At 46.6% G+C, this 22,033-nt stretch overlaps 1 pseudogene; it reads right to left on the bottom strand.

The window, feature by feature from the left end:
* Positions 1 to 11,213: 11,213 nt before the first annotated feature.
* The window catches only part of LOC141072976 (uncharacterized), an 84,341-nt pseudogene continuing 73,521 nt past the window's right edge, over positions 11,214 to 22,033 (bottom strand).

Genomic DNA, 22,033 nt, shown 5'->3' with positions numbered 1-22,033 from the left:
ATCCTAGTTTGCTCTTCGCTCCTTGAACTGTTCGTAGATCCTATTTGCTCTTCGCTCCTTGAACTGTCCGTAGATCCTAGTTTGCTCTTCGCTCCTTGAACTGTCCGTAGATTCTAGTTTGCTCTTCGCTCTCTGAACTGTCCTTAGATCCTAGTTTGCTCTTCGCTCCTTGAACTGTCCGTAGATCCTAGTTTGCTCTTCGCTCCTTGAGCTGTCCGTAGATCCTAGTTTGCTCTTCGCTCCTTGAACTGTCCGTAGATCCTAGTTTGGTCTTCGCTCCCTGAACTGTCCGTAGATCCTAGTTTGCTCTTCGCTCCCTGAACTGTCCGTAGATCCTAGTTTGCTCTTCGCTCTCTGAACTGTCCTTAGATCCTAGTTTGCTCTTCGCTCCTTGAACTGTCCGTAGATCCTAGTTTGCTCTTCGCTCCTTGAGCTGTCCGTAGATCCTAGTTTGCTCTTCGCTCCTTGAAGTGTCCGTAGATCCTAGTTTGGTCTTCGCTCCCTGAACTGTCCGTAGATCCTAGTTTGCTCTTAGCTCCCTGAACTGTCCGTAGATCCTAGTTTGCTCTTCGCTCCCTGAACTGTCCGTAGATCCTAGTTTGCTCTTCGCTCCCTGAACTGTCCGTAGATCCTAGTTTGCTCTTCGCTCCCTGAACTGTCCGTAGATCCTAGTTTCCTCTTCGCTCCCTGAACTGTCCGTAGATCCTAGTTTGCTCTTCGCTCCCTGAACTATCCGTAGATCCTAGTTTGCTCTTCGCTCCCTGAACTGTCTGTAGATCCTAGTTTGCTCTTCGCTCCTTGAACTTTCCGTAGATCCTAGTTTGCTCTTCGCTCCTTGAACTGTCCGTAGATCCTAGTTTGCTCTTCGCTCCCTGAACTCTCCGTAGATCCTAGTTTGGTCTTCGCTCCCTGAACTGTCCGTAGATCCTAGTTTGCTCTTCGCTCCCTGAACTGTCCGTAGATCCTAGTTTCCTCTTCGCTCCCTGAACTGTCCGTAGATCCTAGTTTGCTCTTCGCTCCCTGAACTATCCGTAGATCCTAGTTTGCTCTTCGCTCCCTGAACTGTCCGTAGATCCTAGTTTGCGCTTCGCTCCCTGAACTGTCTGTAGATCCTAGTTTGCTCTTCGCTCCTTGAACTGTCCGTAGATCCTAGTTTGCTCTTCGCTCCTTGAACTGTCCGTAGATCCTAGTTTGCTCTTCGCTCCCTGAACTGTCCGTAGATCCTAGTTTCCTCTTCGCTCCCTGAACTGTCCGTAGATCCTAGTTTGCTCTTCGCTCCCTGAACTATCCGTAGATCCTAGTTTGCTCTTCGCTCCCTGAACTGTCCGTAGATCCAAGTTTGCGCTTCGCTCCCTGAACTGTCTGTAGATCCTAGTTTGCTCTTCGCTCCTTGAACTGTCCGTAGATCCTAGTTTGCTCTTCGCTCCTTGAACTGTCCGTAGATCCTAGTTTGCTCTTCGCTCCTTGAACTGTCCTTAGATCCTAGTTTGCTCTTCGCTCCTTGAACTGTCCTTAGATCCTAGTTTGCTCTTCGCTCCTTGAACTGTCCGTAGATCCTAGTTTTCTCTTCGCTCCTTGAACTGTCCGTAGATCCTAGTTTGCTCTTCGCTCCCTGAACTGTCCGTAGATCCTAGTTTGCTCTTCGCTCCCTGAACTGTCCATAGATCCTAGTTTGCTCTTCGCTCCCTGAACTGTCCGTAGATCCTAGTTTCCTCTTCGCTCCCTGAACTGTCCGTAGATCCTAGTTTGCTCTTCGCTCCCTGAACTATCCGTAGATCCTAGTTTGCTCTTCGCTCCCTGAACTGTCCGTAGATCCTAGTTTGCGCTTCGCTCCCTGAACTGTCTGTAGATCCTAGTTTGCTCTTCGCTCCTTGAACTGTCCGTAGATCCTAGTTTGCTCTTCGCTCCTTGAACTGTCCTTAGATCCTAGTTTGCTCTTCGCTCCTTGAACTGTCCTTAGATCCTAGTTTGCTCTTCGCTCCTTGAACTGTCCGTAGATCCTAGTTTTCTCTTCGCTCCTTGAACTGTCCGTAGATCCTAGTTTGCTCTTCGCTCCCTGAACTCTCCGTAGATCCTAGTTTGCTCTTCGCTCCCTGATCTGTCCGTAGATCGTAGATTGCTCTTGGATGGGCCATGAACAGTAGAGGAGTTGGAGGAGGCATTGAGTAAACTCCTAAATGAAGAAGCCCCGGGATCCGATAATTTCCCAGGAGAATCCTATAAAGAATATGGGGCGATCTTGTTACCAGAATTATTGGGGTTTTTTTGAGGAGCCACATCAGTAGAAAGATCGCCCACATCTATGACTGAAGCAATTATTGTCCGGGAGAAAACCCTGAGCCCCCAGACTCGTATCGTCTGATATACCGACTCCCTGCAGATAATGAAATATTACCCAAAGTCCTCACCAATAGGGAAATAAAATGATAGCGGAAGTGATCAATGAAGACAAACAAGATTTATGCCGAACAGCTCTATGGCACCAACATCAGACGGTGATATCTTACCGTACAGATGAGTAATAACGAGGCTGGAAATAGAGCAATAATGTCCGTGACGCTATGAAAGCTTCCACCAGCGTCCAGTGGAATTATTTATGGAAGTATTGGGCAAAATGGGATTTGGTCATAAGTTTATAAATTGGGGTAATGTTCTCTACGGGTCACCGTTCACTAAATTGAGAGTAAATGGTCGATTGTCAGTGCCATGTGAGTTGGGAAGGAATACACGACAGGGGCGCACGCTCTCACCTCTCCTATTTGCATTAGCAATTAGCCGCTGACTTGTAAACTGAGAGATTCCAAGGACTTTATTGTGTGTCGATGACGCTACTGTATGTGGGCGATATAGAGTCATCTGTGGGCCACTAATGAGAGATATAAAGGAGTTTGGTGCGAGATCAGGCCTAAATATCAATTGGGATAAGTCATCTACAGGTGCATCTCACAAAGGTAGAATATCATCAAAATGTTAATTTATTTCAGTTCTTCAATGCAAAAAGTGAAACATATTATTGTGGCGTAGCGCCTACTATGTGTGTTGGGGAACACTTGCTTGGCAGTGGATTAACGTAGTCAGGCACTGGTTTTTTCACACAAATCAGTCCATAGGGTTTATTTAAACAACATAAACCACACAGTAAGCCAGGTTTCACATCACCAGCTTACACACAGGCCATTACTTCATCACGTGTGGCTTTACAAAGGATTCACTAGTCACGATGGATTCTCTCCAGTCACCGGGTGACTGCACAGTTCAGTAACAGGCCATTGTGCATTGACAAAGTTCTTTCCCCATACCCGGGGTTACCTCTTAGGAGCTCCTGCTCCACAGGCTGACTCCTCGTCAGTCCAAGGTCCTCAACAGTACAGCGTCTTTCTCAGTGTGAGGCCGTCCCAGGCTCCGCATACACACATGTGGCCTGTCCAGGTGCTATTCAGGACACTTCTCCAATACCCAGGCCACCAGGTCCAAGGTCTCATCACATGCTCCAGGAATCCGTTCCTACTCCCAGGATCTTTCAACACCGACCTTCCAGGACTTTGCACCCTGAACCATTCAGGTACACACACTCTGTCCTTGTGACCAGACCTCAGTCATATTATATGGTTGTGACCACCCCAAAGGATGGGCGGAACATGTGTGGTTAGTCAATTCCCGCCAAGCTCTCTGACTAACCCTATAAGCCACTCTTATAAGTAATACACAACAAATACTTGTGGAACTATGTCCCAGCATAACCATATCATTTTGGGCTCACAGCGCAGAGAACCTCTGCGACACATACCGGCCATTTACAATAATGCCAGTCCCTAATTTACCATCATAATTATGCCTCCAAGCGCATCCTGAAGTGCATACACAGCGCCCCCTAGCTGTAACAGAGGTTACCGCATACACAGCGCCCCTAGTTGTAATAGAGGTTACTGCATAACATACCCTGCCCCCTATTCAAACTTGTGTGGTTGAACATTTGTCACACACTATGTGCCTCCAGACCGGGTACCCATTGTCACCTTGCCCCACAAGTCAGTCTGTTTTGGGCGTCATTCAGCATAATTTCTTTGTTAGGCCTCCCCCGCCCCCAGCGGTCAGTATATCGGCCTTGGGCTTTGGCCCTCACGTCACAGTCCGCCTGTGTCACCAGACCCTTTTTAGTCTCCACACTTTGCCAGCACAGCACCGTCATCCGACTTTTCTCTCCACGGCCGCCTACCCCGGTTGCTGCGGTCATATGTCCCACTTACAGTCGAGCCCACTGTCTGGTCTGAGTCTGACCCATCTAGTACATCACAGGAGCTACTGTCTACGTCTCTCTGTCTCATTGAGAGTAGAACTGCCACTTGAAGATTCTTGACGTTCTTGTCTTCCTGAAAGTCTTCGGCTACCTGCCATTTCATTATTTGGAGGGTACCTTCTGGTCCTTATACCTCCGGTGGAAGGCGGCCGCTATCTCATGTTCCGCAACTCTTTATTAATCTGCAGTCGGTCCAGTCTTAGCTGCTCTATCTCCCTCAGGTACGTTACCCAATATTCCAGGAGCATTCGGATGTTCCTAAGGCTTTCCACAGAGCCAACAACAATGCATGGAACCATGCCATCTTCACCAGCTACCTGGATTTCACCATCAGGTGGGATCCTCAGCCTCGCCACCAGATCTTTTCACAAGCTCTTGCATCACTTTTCCAAGCCTTCCAATGACTTTCCCCACCCGATGTCTGGGTACCGGAATAAGTTCTTCCACAAAGCCCAGCCGATTTTTAGCTTCCCTCGCAATCTCCAGATGTTGAGCGGCTTTCATATTACTCAACATGATCATGTTTCGTGCGGAGACATTGTAGATGCATATCCCTCAGGACAGCCACCCGCTTCACTGTGTCTTCCCAGGTTGACAGTACTGCTGAGTCTCAGGTGCCCAGTGCAACCTACACACTTCGACCGTCTTTTAAAAAGCCTCATGCACAACCTCACTGGTACAGGCTTCTTGCACGTCTTCGAGTACCTCTATCACGCACTTGAAGATCGAGTGCTCACTCTCTTCATGGATGAAAGACTCTCGCTTTGCCACAGACTTTTCCATCAAGACCTCTAATATGACCGGGTGATTGCCTTGTTCCGTTCTCAGCGCACACTCTTCCTTAGTGTTACACTCTTCAGGCTCCTTCGCTAAGATAGGCATTTGTAGCTCCGCCTTGTTATCCCTCGGAATCGGGCGCTGTAATTCTTCTACCACCAACCTCTCTTCTTGCAAAAAACCTCTTCCTGCTTCCCTGAGCACTTCCACATCTTCCCTTAAGGCCTCATTTACACTTTGCCACATTGACATATGACCTCTGAACTCAGAGACTTCCTTTTCCAGCTCATCCACTCGGTGCTCAGCAGCTTGACTCAGAGCCTTTTCTTGTTCGATATGCTCTTTTATTGTTTTTAATTCAGCCTGTAAACCTGCCACCTTTTGCTTCTCATGAGACCACACTTTAACAAGGTCCTGGAACCCGCGGACCCTATTTCTAACACACCTTTGTTCACCTCTGCCAAGTCCCATAGTTGGTCAGACCCACACTCCTGTCCGGTCATACGTTCTGGTAAAGCTACTACCGTCATCCTGACTTCACTTTGTGGAGCACTGTCTGACCTTCTGTCTGCATAACATTGTACTCAGCCCTAGTGGTTGCTACTGGCAATAACACATCATGGTCACCCCCGGAGTCTGTGTCACACCCCACAGTATGGTGAACCCTCAAGTTGCTCTCTATCTGGGTGTCAGCTCTGCTCTTTTTATCTACCACATCATTATCAGTCACACTGTGGTAGCCTTCAGGTGACATCAGGTCAGTAAATTGGGCAGACGCATCCTTTCCTCCGGTTACCCAGAGTCTGACACGTCAATTTCAGGGATCGCATTCTCCCCATTTTTACCACCTATACATATTACCGCTACAGACACTTTACAGTTTTCCACCAATCCCACAGGGCTTCCAAATCCTGACCTACCACCATAAAATACCGTAAGTCTGGAACCACCACCACTTCATGATATGTGGACTCCTCAGCTGCGTTAATATAGAGGTAGGCTGTCAAAGGTGCTTTAACGACCTGCCCGGAGCCATTCACTCTCGGCCCCGTCCCGGGTGACACAGAACGTTCAGGAAGGTTCCTCCACGCAGACACTCCACTCCCCGGGTCTACCAGCCCCAACACCCATTCAACCGGAAGGAGCACTGTAGAGAGTTCCCTGACCGGGCCACACAGCATGGATATGCATGGCAGGAAGTTCGACAAACCAACGGCGCATTTGCCGCCGCCTTTTTTCTTTTCACCACCCCAATTTGGGATACCGCCCCCTTTTGGGACACCACCCCGTTTAGAGACACCACCCCCTCCCTGGTGTACAACCCATGGACTCCGCATGGTACTCTCAGGTCCACTTCACACAGAACACATGTCTCTCTGGGCTTGTACCAGCCCTTTAAGAGGTTGTCCGCACTGGACTTCTGATGCCCTTTTACAGACACCCCACCAGCTCCTGCTGGCACTGCCACAGCTCCTGCTGTAGCCACAAACCCGCCGGCACCCCCCGCTGCCGATCACAAGCGGCTGCTGGTGTCACTGCAGCTGCTGCAGAACCTCTTGCTGCAACTGTAACTGCAGCTCCTGCTACCACAAGGCCCTGCACACTTCCGCTGCGCCATCTTCGAGGACCCGCTGATCCACAGCAACCTTCGTAACCCTGCCGAGTTACAGCCAGACACTTGTCACCTTCATGACCCCGCCGAGTCACAGCAAGCTGACTTGAGAAAAATAAACTTTGTGATCCCGCCGAGCCACAGCAAACACCTCACACGTGCTTTCTGAACCATTGCCCGCAGTCTCGCACCAAATGTGGCGTAGCGCCTACTATGTGTGTTGGGGAATACTCGCTTGGCAGCGAATTAATGTAGTCAGGCACAGGTTTTTTCAGACAAATCAGTCCATATGGTTTATTTAAATGTCAAAAAGCGCACCGTAAGCCAGGTTTCGAATCACCAGCTTACACAGAGTCCATTACTTCGTCACGTGTGGCTTTACAAAGCATTCACTAGTCACGCTGGACTCTCTCCAGTGACTGCACAGTTCAGTAACAGACCATTGTCAATGCACAATGTTCTTTCTCCATACCCGGGGTTACCTCTCAGGAGCTCCTGCTCCACAGGCTGACTCCTCGTCAGTCCAAGGTCCTCAACAGGATAGGATCTTTCTTAGTGTGGGGCCGTCACAGGCTCCGCACACACATGTGGCCTGTCTGGGTGCTATTCAGGACATTTGTCCAACACCCAGGCCACCAGATCCAAGGTCTCACCAGGTGCTCCAGGAGTCCGATCCTACTCCCAGGATCTTCCAACACTGACCTTCCAGGACCTTGCACCCTGAACCATTCAGGTACACACACTCTGTCCATTTGACCAGAGCTTAGTGACATTATATGGTTGTAACCACCCCCCAAGGTCTCACCAGGTGCTCCAGGAGTCCGATCCTACTCCCAGGATCTTCCAACACTGACCTTCCAGGACCTTGCACCCTGAACCATTCAGGTACACACACTCTGTCCATTTGACCAGAGCTTAGTGACATTATATGGTTGTAACCTCCCCCCATGTATGGTTAGTCAATTCCCTCCCAGCTCTCTGACTAACCCTATAAGCCCCCCTATAAGTAATAGTTCCACAAGTATTTGTTGTGTATGTCCAAGCATAACCATATAATTTTGGGCTTACAGCGCAGAGAATCTCTGCGACACATACCGGCCATTTACAATAATGCCAGTCCCTAAGTTACCATCATAATTATGCCTCCAAGGGCATCCTGAAGTGCATACACAGCGCCCTCTAGCTGTAAAAGATGTTACCGCATACACAGCATCCCCTAGCTGTAACAGAGGTTACTGCATCACATTATATAGAGTCATTACAAAAAGAGTGATCTATTTCAAGTGTTTAATTCTGTTATTGTTGATTATGGCTTACCGCCAATGAAAACCCAGAAGTCATTATCTCAGTAAATTAGAATACTTTATAACTTCAGCTTAAAAAACGTAAACCAGGAATTGGTACTTTTAGCAGTGTGGACAGATGCCAAGTCCTGCTGGAGACTGACATTTCCATCTCCAATAAGCTTGTCGGCAGAGGGAAGCAGGAAGTGCTCTAAAATTTCCCGGGAGACGGCTGCGCTGACTTTGGTCTTGATAAAAACCCATTGGAACTACACCAGCAGACGACATGACTCCCAAACCATCACTGATTGTGGAAACTTCACACTAGACCTTGGAAATAAGGTCTCAGAGTCTGGAGGAAGAGTGGAGAGTCACACAATCCAAGCTGCTTGAGGTCTAGTGTGAAGTGTCCATAATCAGTGATGGTTTGGGGAGCAATGTCATCTGCTGGTGTAGGTCCACTGTGTTTTATCAAGACCAAAGTCAGTGCAGCCGTCTATAAGGAAATTTTAGAGTGCTTCATGCTTCCCTCTGCCGACAAGCTTTTTGAAGATGGAAATTTCATTCTCTAGCAGGACTTGGCCCCTGTTCACACTGCCAAAAGTACCAATACCTGGTTTAAAAACAACAGTATCATTGTGCTTGATTGGCCAGCAAAGTCACCTGACCTTAACCCCATAGAGAATCTATGGGGCATTGTAGAGCGCAAGATGAGAGACACCAGACCCCACAATGCAGACAAGCTGAATGTTGCTACCAAAGCAACCTGGGCTTCCATAATACTTCAGCAGTGCCACAGGCTGATCGCCTCAATGCCACATTGATGTAGTAATTGATGCCAAAGGAGCCCCGACAAAGTATTGAGCGCATTTATTGAATATACATTTCAGTAGGCCAACATTTCAGATTTTAAAATCATTTTTTCAAGCTGGTGTTATTAAGTATTCTAATTTACTGAGATAATGACTTTTGGGTTTTCATTGGCTGTAAGCCATAATCATCAACATTAACAGAAAAACACGTGAAATAGATCACTCTGTCTGTAATGACTATGTAATATATGAGTTTCACTTTTTGTATTGAAGAACTGAAATAAATCAACTCTTTGATGTTATTCTAATTTTGTGAGATTCACCTGTATATTACCACACTGACCCTCTCCCACATATAGAAACAATTGCACCAGCTCGGACACAAGTGGTTGAGCAGATTAAATATCTCAGTGTGGTGGTCGGTTCTAATATTACAGGCAATATAGCGTTAAACATTAACCTCTTGTTAGAGAGATTTAAATCCAAAATAACTGCATGGAGTAAATTTCCTCTGTCTGTAATAGGTCGGGGGAATCTCATTACAATGTTGTTGATGCCACAATTTTTGTATTTTCTTCACAATTCCCCATGTTGGATCCCTCCTCCCATATTCCAAAAGGTGCAGTCATTGTTCAGAGAACTGATATGGTGCAAGCGAAACGCAAGGATGAAACTGGCGTCACTTCAACGGGACAAAACTGAGAGCGGTCTGGAGATTCCAGATCCATGGATCTACTTCATAGCTTCGCAGATTCTCATTTTTCTCACCCATGAAAATGTTGTGAGTATGGACAAGAATGGTAGTCTTGTCCTCCAAGACAAAAAATGTGTGTTACCCATATAGTACTGGAGGTGTGCACTAAGTACACAGCTAGAGGCCGACCTTAGCAATGATGTACAAGGTGTGGGATGGGGGGGGGGGGGGGGAGACTGTTCGGGATTAGGGAATACTCTAATTTTACCCCATTATGGCAAAATCAGTGACTGGTGGAGTTGACAAGTTGACTGATTTCGGAGGTTGGGAATCAAGGAGGAATTCAGACTTTAGATCAGTTATTAGGAAATCGAACACTTAAAAGCTTTAACAATCTACTACAAGAGTTTGGATTGCCTCACGACCTCTTTTTTCGATACCTACAACTTAGGCATGCTTATCTGACTCAATTTAAAGCTGCGGCACCGAATATACGGAAAAAAATATTTACCAGTATCAATAGCGGAAGCAAAATACACAACAGGTTAATTTCGAACATCTATCAGCAACTCTTACAGTCTCGTATGGTAGACCATCCCAACAGCTACATTAAAATGGGAAGCAGATGTGGGGTGGATTACGGAAGAACAGTGGAAAGAGGTGTTAGAACTCACTCCTAGACTGTCCCCAGGTGAATCTCAGAGGCTCTCCCAGATATACCTTGTTCAGAGTATATAGAACACCGAGCTTTCTTTTTCTAGAATTGGGGTATGTCCAATGTAGATTGTCCGAGATGTGGAACAGGAGATGCGTGTTTGTTACAAATGTTCTGGGAGTGCAGGAGATTGGGCTCCAACTGGAAAACACAATATCTTTAATAAAACGGGTATTTGGTGATTTCTCTGGAGTGTTATTTTTGTATTACTGTAATTTGCAGTTTATAAGATGCACCCCAAATTTTGAAGAGAAAAAATAAGAAAAAAAAAGTTTTTTTTAATAAAATGGTGGTGCTTCATATAATCCATGCACCTTATTGCTCACCAGGGATGGTGGCTGCGGTGAAGCGGGGTCCCAGGGTTGCTGCTGGCAGAGGCAGGAGTGGAAAGATGCTTCAGACCCCAGGCTGGGAGAAAGGGGTGTTCAGATGTGCGACGCTGTGGGTGGTCTGTGGTGCGGGGGCTCCGCGACATTTTGTGAAAGCCTGGAGCCCCTGGGGCTCCATGATTTACTATGCGATGGACTCTGAGAAAATGGCTGCAAGGAACAGTGCATGCACAGACGGAGATCTTGGCGCTGAGATCTCCATCTGTGCATTCGCCGCCCTCATCAGCCATTATCCCGGAGTCCATCGCATAATAAACCATGGAGCGCCAGGAGCTCCGAGCTTTCACAAAATGTCAGCGGAGCCCCCGCATGACCGAACACCCACAGTGTCGCACATCCGAACACCCCCTCATCCCAGCCTGCAGCAATGCTCCACTCTTGCCTCCTCCAGCAGTGACCCTGGGATCCTGCTCCACCGCAGCCAGTAAGGTATATCTGCATTATAAGACATACCCCCATTTTCCCCCCAAATTTGGGGAGAAAAAAGTGCGTCTTATAATCCGAAAGATATGGTAGTTTGTTTGAAAGGAAAAAAAAATTGAATCCTAGGAAGATGACAACTTTATTGTATTTTATGTATAACAATAATTTATAATGATACCAGGTAACATTGAAAATATCTTTGTTCCACTGATGTCTCTTTGTAAAAACTTTATTGTGTAATTTTCTTAACAAAAATGATCTAATTAAAAAAAGTGTGTCTTCTAGTCCAAGAAATATGGTAAGTTCTGAACTAATTTCCCTTTCTCATTTAATTATATGTCTGTTATATGTTTTTGAACAATTTGTCAATAACGTATATAGTTTTTACCCATCTGAGTTATTTCTGATGGTCAACAAAATACGATTTTCCAGCAATTCCACAGTAATTGACTTCTCATTCCTCATGTTTTGTCCTGTTAAAATAAAAACACTTACATAAACCTCCCATACTTGCGCAGCTGCAGCGGTGTGAGCACTTGCATTTCAGGGACTCATATAAGATTGTTATGTAATGTGAGCCCTGCGTCCAATTAGCGCTGTTCTCACCTTCGGAAAAATTGAGCAATAAGGGGAAGCCAAAGAGAAGCCGCAGCCCTGGTTTCCTGTTGATGTTCAATACGTCTGAGGGTGGGGACAGTGAAGCTGGGGCTGATTAGGCACAGGGCTCATGAGATGTAACAACCTCATATGAGCCCCAGGAACGCGAGTGCCAATACCGCTGGAACAGCAGCGGCACTGAAGGTGAATATGATTTTTTTTATTATTTTAATGAAGCCAAACATGATGACAACCCCTTTAAGAAAATACAGTTTCCATTTAAACATTTCCCACATTAAGAACAAGAAAAAGGCTTCTCCCCTGTGTGGGTTCTCTGGTGGTGATCAAGATACGCTTTCCGGGTAAAACATCTTCCACATTCTGAACATGAAAAAGGCTTCTCCCCTGTGTGGGTTCTCTGGTGTATAACAAGGTTCCCTTTGTGTTTAAAACATTTCCCACATTCTGAACAGGAAAAAGGGTTCTCCCCTGTGTGAATTCTCTGGTGCCTAACCAAATCTGATTTATGGGAAAAACATTTCTCACATTCTGAACAAGAAAAAGGCTTCTCCCCTGTGTGAATTCTCTGGTGCGTAACCAAATCTGATTTATGGGAAAAACATTTCTCCCATTCTGAACAAGAAAAAGCCTTCTCCCATGTGTGGGTTCTCTGGTGGTGATCAAGATGTGCTTTCCGGGTAAAACATCTCCCACATTCTGAACATGAAAAACGCTTCTCCCCTGTGTGGGTTCTCTGGTGTATAACAAGGGTCCCTTTGTGTTTAAAACATTTACCACATTCTGAACAATAAAAAGGCTTCTCCCCCTGTGTGATTTCTCTGGTGCCTAACCAAATCTGATTTTTGGTAAAAACATTTCTCACATTCTGAACAAGAAAAAGGCTTCTCCCCTGTGTGAATTATCTGGTGTCTAACAAGATTCCCTTTTAGTTTAAAAAATTTCCCATATTCTGAACAAGAAAAAGGCTTCTCCCCTGTGTGGGTTCTTTGGTGCCTCACAAGATCTGATTTCAGTTTAAAACATTTCCCACACTTGGAACAAGAAAATCTATTCTCTGCTGTGTGAATTTTTTGATGTTTAAGAAAAGATTTTTCAAAGGGAAAACTATTTCCATATTCAGAACATAAAAATGTCTTCTTTGCTTCAGTAGCAGTTTGATTTTTAATGCTTATTTTGTGACTTTGATTTTCCTTAGTAGTTGGAAATGAGTCAGAAGACAGGACCTGTTTGAAAGGATCAGATGGCAGATCTTTGCGCTCAACGGATGATGGTATATCTGGAGTACTGGCTTTCACTTCAATTGTATCCTGTCGGAGCTCATGATCATCTGATTTAATAAATGAAGATGTCAGCTGTCCCGTTGATCGCCTAGTATAGTCATCTGCTAAGAACAAAACCAATTATTAGTTTTTAAATATAAAATTCGAGGATATTTTATTAACATTTTTACTTAACTTTCCATTTTTACTGACAGGTTATGTAAAAATATAGAATCATTCAACAAGACAATGACAGTTGACAGTAGAATAGATAAGTTTATAGCATGAACTAGTGGAGCGTGGTGTTCAACTGTTTGTTCATTTTGCCTCTCAAATATGGTATGAAAAGCCACCAAACAATGTTATGTACGAGAAAACGTTACCAATAAAAACAAGTCACCAATCCATCATTTGTCAGTGGAAAAATACAGTTTTCCACATTATTAGTGTCTCAAAGTCTCTTTAACCCCTTTACCCTGAGGGTGGTTTGCATGTTAAAGACCGGACCAATTTTTACAATTCTGACCACTGTCCCTTTATGAGGTCATAACTCTGGAACACTTCCATGGATCCCGGTGATTCTGACATTGTTTTCTCATGATATGACTTGCGTTTATTTGTGAAAAATATGGAAATTTGGTGAAAAATTTTTAAATTTCACAATTTTTCAACTTTGAATTTTCATGCCCTTAAATCACAGAGATATTCTAGAAATCGCAGGAACGTGGGATGTCGTCACGGACAGCAGGCAGACCAAGAGTTAATAAACCTGTTAACAACAAGTATACTCCGCGCTGGGAGTGGCAGGTAATTGGGGTTGTGTTAGGGAGAAGGGCAGAACTGGGAGTAGGACGTGGGAAAGGCAGGGATGTATGAAAGTTCATTAGGAGAAAAAGGCAAAAAAAACCTTATCAGTCTGTAGACTTCTTGATAGCAACATCTCGGTTCTCCAATGGCAGCACCGACAACAGCGGCACGTGACGTCTCGGATGTGTCTGTGAAGGACGGGGTTCCAATCCATGAAATGGATGACGAGTCTTTGCAGGGTGTGGAGGATTCCTGCACTCAAGAACGCCAAACACTGTGTTCAGTCTGGTAAGAGAGACCGCCGGAACGAGGCTTCGCTCCACGGTGTATACAGGTATCTGGATACGAGGCTCTGGCCTAGTCAACTGCTTCTCTCTGCGCAGCACACCCGTTGCAATCTCTGGTTTCAACTGTGAATCACCTCCCGATACGGAGGATGGCGGGCATTCTGTCGTCCACCTACGGTGGAGTGATACACAAGGGCTCTGTCAAGTTAGCCAGCGCCCAATGGATGCTCTGCTTTCACAGCCAACACTGCACCCGAATGCCCGCTTAGTTTTCCCGCCTCGACTCTGCCCCTTTTTAACCTGGACCCGCCAACCGCAGCAACATGCAAGGGTCAGTCCTTGTCTGGGAAACTTCCCCTCTGCAGCATTGGTGACAGCCCCGGTAGTTCCGGTACCGGTGCGAGAAAGGTATATCCGTTCTTGTCTTTCCTCTTACAAAATGACACACAAAATACTTAATAAGTAATATTTCCCACATGTCTACAACAGTGCAGTTTTGGAGCCAAAATTTTTTTTTTAGGAAGTTTTAAGGGCTAAAAGTTGACCATCGATTTCTCATTTTTACAACACCATTGTTTTTTTTTAGGGGCAACATCACATTTGAAGTCACTTTGATGGGTATATATGATAGAAGATAACCAAAAGTGACACCATTCTAAAAACTGCACCCACAAGGTGCTCAAAACCACATTCAAGAAGTTTATTAACCCTTCAGGTGCTTCACAAAAATTTTGGAATGTGGAAAAAAAAAATGAACATTTAACTTTTTTTTCACAAAATTTTTTTTTACTTCAGATCTAAAAGTTTTTATTTTGACAAGGGTAGCAGCAGAAAATGGACCCAAAAATTTGTTGAGTAATTTCTACTGAGCATCCTAATTTCCGATATGAGAGAGAAAACCACTGTTTGGGCACATGGTAGATCTCGGAAGGAAAGGAGCGCCATTTGACTTTTTTAATGCAAAATTTGCTTGAACAATTTGTGGACGCCATGTCGCGTTTGGAGAGCCTATGATGTGTCTAAACAGTGAAAATCCCCCACAAGTGACACCATTTTGGAAACTAGAACCCTCAGGGAACTGATCTAGATACGTGGTGAACACATTGATCTCTCAGGTGCTTCACAGAAGTTCATAACGTTGAGGTATAAAAATAAAAAAATAAACATTTTCCCCGCAAATGTTTTTAGCCCAAAATATTGCATTTTCATAAGGGAACAGAAGAAATTGCATCATACAATTTGTTGTGCAATTTCTCTAGAGTACGCCGAGACCCAATATGAGGGAGAAAATGCTGTTTGGGCACACGGCCGGGCTCGGAAGGGAATAAGTGTCATTTGACTTTTTGAATGTAAAATTTGATGGAATCATTAGCAGATGTCATGTCCCATTTGGAGAGTCCCTGATGTACTTAAACAGTAGAACCCCCCCACAAGTGACCCCATTTTGGAAACTTGACCCCTCAAGGAATGTATTTAGATGCTTGGAGGGCACCTTCAGCACCCAGGTACTTTGCAGAAATTTATAGCGTTAAGCCGGGAAAATAATAAAATCACATTTTCCTCACAAAAATGTTATTTTAGCCCCAAATTTTGCATTTTCATAAACGTAACAGGTGAAATTGCACAATAAAATTTGTTGTGCAATATCTCCTGAATCCACCGATACCCCATATGTGGGGGAATACTACTTTTGAGGCACAGTGCAAAGCTCAGAAGGGAAGAGGCACCATATTGGAGTTCAGATTTTACTGGAATGGTTTGAGGGTGCCATGTCACATTGGCAGAGCCCCTGAGGTGCCAGAACAATATAAACCCCTATATGTGACCTCATTTAACAAAGTACACTCCCCAATGAATTCATCTAGGGGTGCAGGGATCATATTAACACCACATGTGCCTCACAGAGTTTTATACCACTGAGCGGTGAAGAAAGAATAAATTACATTTTTACCACTAAAATGTTTTATCCCCAAAGGTTTTCATTTTTCTCAGCACTAATAGGAATTTTTTTTTAGAATAAACTGAGGTCCATTTTTTCCTGAGTGCACCAATACCCTACATGTAATCGGGAAATATTTTTCAGGCACAGTGCAAAGCTCAGAAGGCTCGGAGCACCAGATTTTACTGTTATGGTTTGCAAGGTGTCAAGGCCCATGAACACCAGAACCCCCATAAGTGACCCCATTTTACAAACTACACCTCTGAATTAATTCACCTAGGGGTGCAGTGATCATATTGACACAATGGGTGTGGCACAGAATTTTATACCATTGAGCAGTGAAGACAAAATAACTACATTTTTGCCACCAAAATTTTACATTTTCACTCAAGAAGTGGGTGAAAATGGCACCAAACTTTGTACCACAATTTCTACTGAACGTGGCAGGAGGAACGGAGCACTATTTGCCTCCCAGAGCGCAGATTTTCGTAGAACAGTTTGCAGACTCCAGACTCCAGAAGAGCAGAAACCCCCCTCAAGTGACCCTATTTGGAAAAATACACCCATTGGGAATTTATCTACAGGTGTAGTGATGATTTTGACTCCATGGCTATTTTCCAGATACAATCAGCAATGAATGATGCAGAGTGAAAATTGCAAACTGCCGTTGTAGTGACCAGTACGCTGTAGTCACCAGTAGGTTATGCTCAACGCTTTCTTCTGGAGGCATGCACCCGTAAATTAGGCGGGCTCTCATCACTTCAGAAATGCCAAACGTGGATGCAAGAAGGGAGTGGGGCATTCTACAGCATGGTGTAGAAACTGTCAGCTCTGCACTGACAAACTTGCTCATCCTGCACTTGGCATGATCAGAAGGTTTCCTAGGTCTGGTGACCCGAATGTCATCATGACATCAGGTCAATATGGCAACGATCGGGACCCTCGCATCACGCCGTAAGGTCTCCAATCCAAAGGCAGAGGGGCTGTCATCCCTCTGCCGGCTCTCGGAATGCTGCAATCGCGTTCGGTCGCAGCATTTCGCAGGTTAAAATTCTGGTAGCAGTCTGAGACATCTCCTGGTACTAAGTGTCGGGGGTCAGCTGTCAGAATCAGCTGACACTCTGTTGTGGGGGGGGTGAATAGGCAATCACAATCACGTAATAATCTGTCCCTGGTCAAATAAGCCCGAGGCACAGGGACAGATTATTACATTTAATGTCAGAAAGGGGTTAAAAGAGACATGGCTTCAATAAACCAATTCAGCAAAATTCACTCTCCCAAAGTCAAATCTCCCCCTCACTTCTGAGCCTTGTACTGTGCCCAAACCCCATCGCTTTGTGTGTGGATTTCTACTGCTCTGGTTTTTTGCCATTTTGTCATATTAGTGCATCTACAAATGACGTGTCACATCTCCTCTGGGATCTGCTCCAATGACGTCTGCTTCTGTCTCCAGGCGCCGCCTTATTCATTCTGCAGGCGGTGCTGGTGTGGTAGGGGCCCAGATTGGGGGGTGGTCCACTGCTTACCGCGCACAGACGACACAGAGACGAGACGGAGGCAGATTTTCGGGTACAACAGGTCCGAGTTTATTGGCTGTCCACCTGACGACCGTAGCCATACACCGAAGCACTTTCACAGCTCTCCGTATTCAGGCCCAGGTACCTGCACCTTTCTTCTGTCGTAGTGACGTTCCTCGCGGCTCTTTCGCTGGGGTGGCCCTAGGCCTATCTACCGCCAGCGCTTCACCAGTCCGAGGTCGTCGTCCAATTGGTACCCCCGGGGCCTCGTCTGTCCTGCGGTTCTTTGTGTGAGGGCCACTCCCCTGACTGTCTCTTCCTATCAGTCCCCTGGTCGAGCTCTCCACCGTTGTCAGTTCTCCGTACTGGTTCTTCTCCTCCTGAGCTCCTCCCGGGACTAGAACTCTCTGGAACCCAGTCCTGTCCTATTTATCCCCCTCCACGGGAATTTCCCTCCTGGGTTCCTATCTCCCCGCCCCCCCATGACTAAGCGGTTTCTAGAGCCATAAGCTGCTGTCAAGTCCCGAACTACACTTCCCCCTGCCATCTTGTGGTCAAATTTAGGTACTGCACTCCTATTCCATTTTCCCTAGCTGTTTCCCTTCTGTCATTACAAACATCCGACTACAGTGCACAAACCGTCCCTTCTTCCTACCGACAAGTCCATCCATCAGGTCACCTTCCCTACACTGGTAATGGAGGAAACATCGGAACCAGAAGCTTTGGGGCAGCACAGACTCTGTCCAGCCACTAAAATTAAGGTGCCTGCAACCTGTGGTACCATCCAGTATGGCACTATGGGTTTGTGTGTTGTCCAGCTGAAGTAATCTGCTCCCTGCTTTAGCCAATTGGAGAGCACCACACCCTACTAAACCTCAAAGCATATTGCCGGAAGTTGCCAGATACAGCCTTGTTCTCCTCTGGTTTAGCCATCTTTGCTCAGCTCCGGTCTTGTGTATTTGTTTCCTGTTGTGACCCCAGTTACTGACTACTCTTGCATCTTCTGATTTTGTATTTCCTCTTCCTTCCCGGTTGTGACCAGACTACCTGACTGTTCTTCTGGCCTTCTCATAGTACAGTAAGGCAAGTATCAACGTGGCCCAACCTAGGGGTCTGTGTGTAAGTCCAGATCCATGAATAGGGGTTAAAGAAGTCAAAGGGTGTGTCATGTCGGACGCTATTCACACCACAGCGTCCGGCAGGCAGCGGTAGTTCCATCTCCGTCCACTATAGCCTCAGTGGCGCCGGCTTGATTTTACTCAGGTTATCTGGGGTTAATCTAGCTGGAAATCAGGTGGGATGTTTGGTCACGCCCACGGTCTTTAAGTAGTCGTGCTGGCCGGTGGGCGTCGCCGATTATAGCTTGTGTTTTGTGCCACGTGGTTCTGGTCTGGAGAGGAGGTGTTGGAGAGAGAAATTCATATCTGGTGTCGTATGATCCGTTGTTACCTTTTCGCCTTCCTATATTTGTGCTTTGTTTTGCCCTGTTCACATTACAGTATTGTCCTGTGTGTTTGTGGCGTGGTCGGGTTTCAGTTCTCCCTGTCTGTCATTACTGTGTGGGCTTTGGTGGTGTGACAACTCACTGGGTGGAGGGTGGAGGGTTCAGCTTAGGGCTGAGCAGGAGATAAGGAAAGGCTGGAGGCTCAGGCATTTGCACCATTAGCAAAAACCCTGGGTTGAGGGCCAGACAGGGTTTTCCCTAGTTTGAGGGACTCCGCAGGGGCCCCGGGTATGTCAGCCTACAGTGACATAAGCCTCGCATAACATTATAATCGGCCTCACATTTTGTCCATGGATTCCATGACTTCCATGACTCCCTCATCCTATTCGTGTGGTTACCATTAATGCCGCGCCCCTCCCACAGGGGGAGATTACTGAGTTTGTAGCGGAGGTTAAACTCCACATTGGGGTCCTACATTCTGAGTGGGTTACATGTAGGGTACTCAATAATCTCCCAGCACAAATGGTCCTGGGTTTTCCATGGTTGTCCAAGCACAACCCGGTGATTGACTGGAGAACCCAGGACATAGTCCAGTGGAGCAGTTTCTACCAGGAAAATTGCTTGGCCACATGTGTGTCCGCCGTGAAGTCCAGCCTTCCGGAGGCATTGCTGGATTTTGCGGACGTATTCTCTGAGAGGGGTTGCACAGAACTACCTCCACATCGAGCCTATGACTGTCAGATTAGATTAAAACCCGAGGCTAAATTGCCAAAGGCGAGGATGTTCAGTATTTCTGGTCCGGAGAGACAAGCTCTTAAAGACTACATCGCGGAGAGTTTAAGTAAAGGGCACATTCGGCCTTTATCCTCACCTGTAGCAGCAGGGTTTTTCTTCATTAAGAAAAAAGATGGGGGGTTACGCCCGTGTCTGGATTTCCGGGAGTTAAACCAGATTACGGTCCGTGATCCCTACCCGATGCCTCTGATCCCTGATCTGTTCAACCAGGTGGCTGGGGCGAAGTGGTTTTCTAAACTGGACCTCAGGGGGGCATATAACCTCATAAGGGTCCGTCAAGGGGATGAGTGGAAGACGGCATTTAATACCCCTGAGGGTCATTTTGAAAGCCTAGTTATGCCATTTGGGTTGACAACCGCGCCTGCTGTGTTCCAACATTTCATAAATGATGTATTCGCTCATGTGCTGGGGAAATTTGTGATTGTGTACCTGGATGATATCCTCATTTATTCAAGCGACCAGGACACTCATTTAAAGCATGTCAGGCAGGTGTTACAGTTGCTCCGTGAGAATAAGCTCTATGCTAAGCTGGAAAAATGCGTATTTTTTGTGCAGGAGTTGCCTTTTTTGGGATATATTGTGTCCGCCGCAGGGTTTAAAATGGACGCTGCGAAGGTGCAAGCGGTGCTGCGATGGGAACGGCCTGATAATCTAAAAGCGCTCCAGCGGTTCCTTGGGTTTGCCAACTATTATAGGAAGTTTATCAAGAATTTCTCTACTATAGCCAAACCGCTCACGGATATGACGAAAAAGGGTACCAATTTTGCTATCTGGTCTGAGGATGCGGTGCGTGCATTTGAGTTTCTGAAGTACCGTTTTGCTTCAGCCCCCATTCTGGTGCAACCGGACGTATCTAAACCTTTTACGGTGGAGGTCGATGCGTCGGAGGTGGGAGTGGGGGCAGTACTGTCACAGGGCTCGTCCTTGAGCAATATGCGTCCATGCGCCTACTTCTCCAAGAAGCTGTCGCCTGCCGAACGGAATTACGACATCGGCAACCGGGAGTTATTGGCCATCAAATTGGCTTTTGAGGAATGGCGACACTTCTTGGAGGGGGCGGTCCACCAGGTCACAGTCATCACCGACCATAAAAACCTGCTCTATCTGGAGTTGGCCAAGCGTCTGTCTCCCAGGCAGGCTCGCTGGGCGTTGTTTTTTACACGTTTTAATTTTCTGGTGACTTACCGTCCTGGGGCTAAAAACACCAAGGCGGATGCCTTGTCCAGGTGTTTTCCAGGGGGAGAACCTCGGGAAGACCCGGTACCCATTCTCCAGGAAGGTGTAGTGGTTTCGGCTCTCACGACTGAGGTAGAGGCGGTGATTGCCGAGGCCCAGAAGGAGGTACCACCAGGACTTCCCGCTAATAAGTCGTTCGTACCCCTTCATCTTCGTCTTAAAGTGATGGGGGAACACCACGACTCGGTCCTGGCCGGTCATCCAGGGGTTAAGGGCACCTTGGAATTGGTATCGCGCCGCTTCTGGTGGCCAAAAATCCGGCAGGACGTGGTTTCGTATGTGACAGCTTGCATCATGTGCGCCCGGGCCAAATCGCCCAGAACCCGTCCTGCTGGTACTCTACAGCCTCTGGGGATACCTAGTAGGCCATGGACAGAAATCTCCATGGACTTTATCACGGACTTGCCTGCCTCGGCGGGGAACACGGTCATCCTGGTGGTGGTGGATCGGTTTTCAAAGATGGCGCATTTTGTGTCGTTGCCTTCCTTGCCCAACGCAAAGACGTTGCCTCAGGTCTTTGTGCAGGAGGTGGTCAGACTGCACGGAGTTCCGTCGGACATAGTGTCTGATAGGGGTACCCAGTTTGTGGCGAAGTTTTGGAAAGCTTTTTGCTCACGATTGGGGATCAAGTTGTCTCATTCGTCGGCGTTTCATCCGCAGTCAAATGGTCAAATTGAGCGCATGAACCAAAATCTGGAGCAGTATTTGCGATGCTTTGTGTCTGACAACCAAGAGGAGTGGTCAACGTTCCTTCCCTTGGCCGAGTTCGCATTAAATAATCACCGCCAAGAATCATCGGGAGAGTCTCCGTTCTTTTGTGTTTATGGGCACCATCCTCAATTTTGTACCTTGCGTCAGGGGGGCTCTGGGGGCGTCCCAGAGGAGGACCAGTTAGGAATTCAACTATCATCGGTCTGGAGGAGTGTGAAACAGCGATTTCTGAGAATGAGTGCAAGGTACAAACGTGTGGCTGACACTAGACGCGTGCCAGGTCCGGACCTGGGTGTGGGTGATTGGGTATGGTTGGCTACTAAAAACATAAAACTCAAAATTCCATCATTGAAGTTGGGTCCAAGGTTTATTGGCCCTTTTAAGATTGCTGCCATCATTAACCCAGTTGCTTATCGGT

This window comes from Dendrobates tinctorius, unplaced genomic scaffold, assembly GCF_039654945.1.
Source record: "Dendrobates tinctorius isolate UK_male_01 unplaced genomic scaffold, ASM3965494v1 ptg000294l, whole genome shotgun sequence".
In the NCBI taxonomy this organism is placed as follows: domain Eukaryota; kingdom Metazoa; phylum Chordata; class Amphibia; order Anura; family Dendrobatidae; genus Dendrobates; species Dendrobates tinctorius.
The sequence above is the reverse complement of the archived record's forward strand: the minus strand, read 5'-3'. Positions and strand labels throughout refer to the sequence as shown.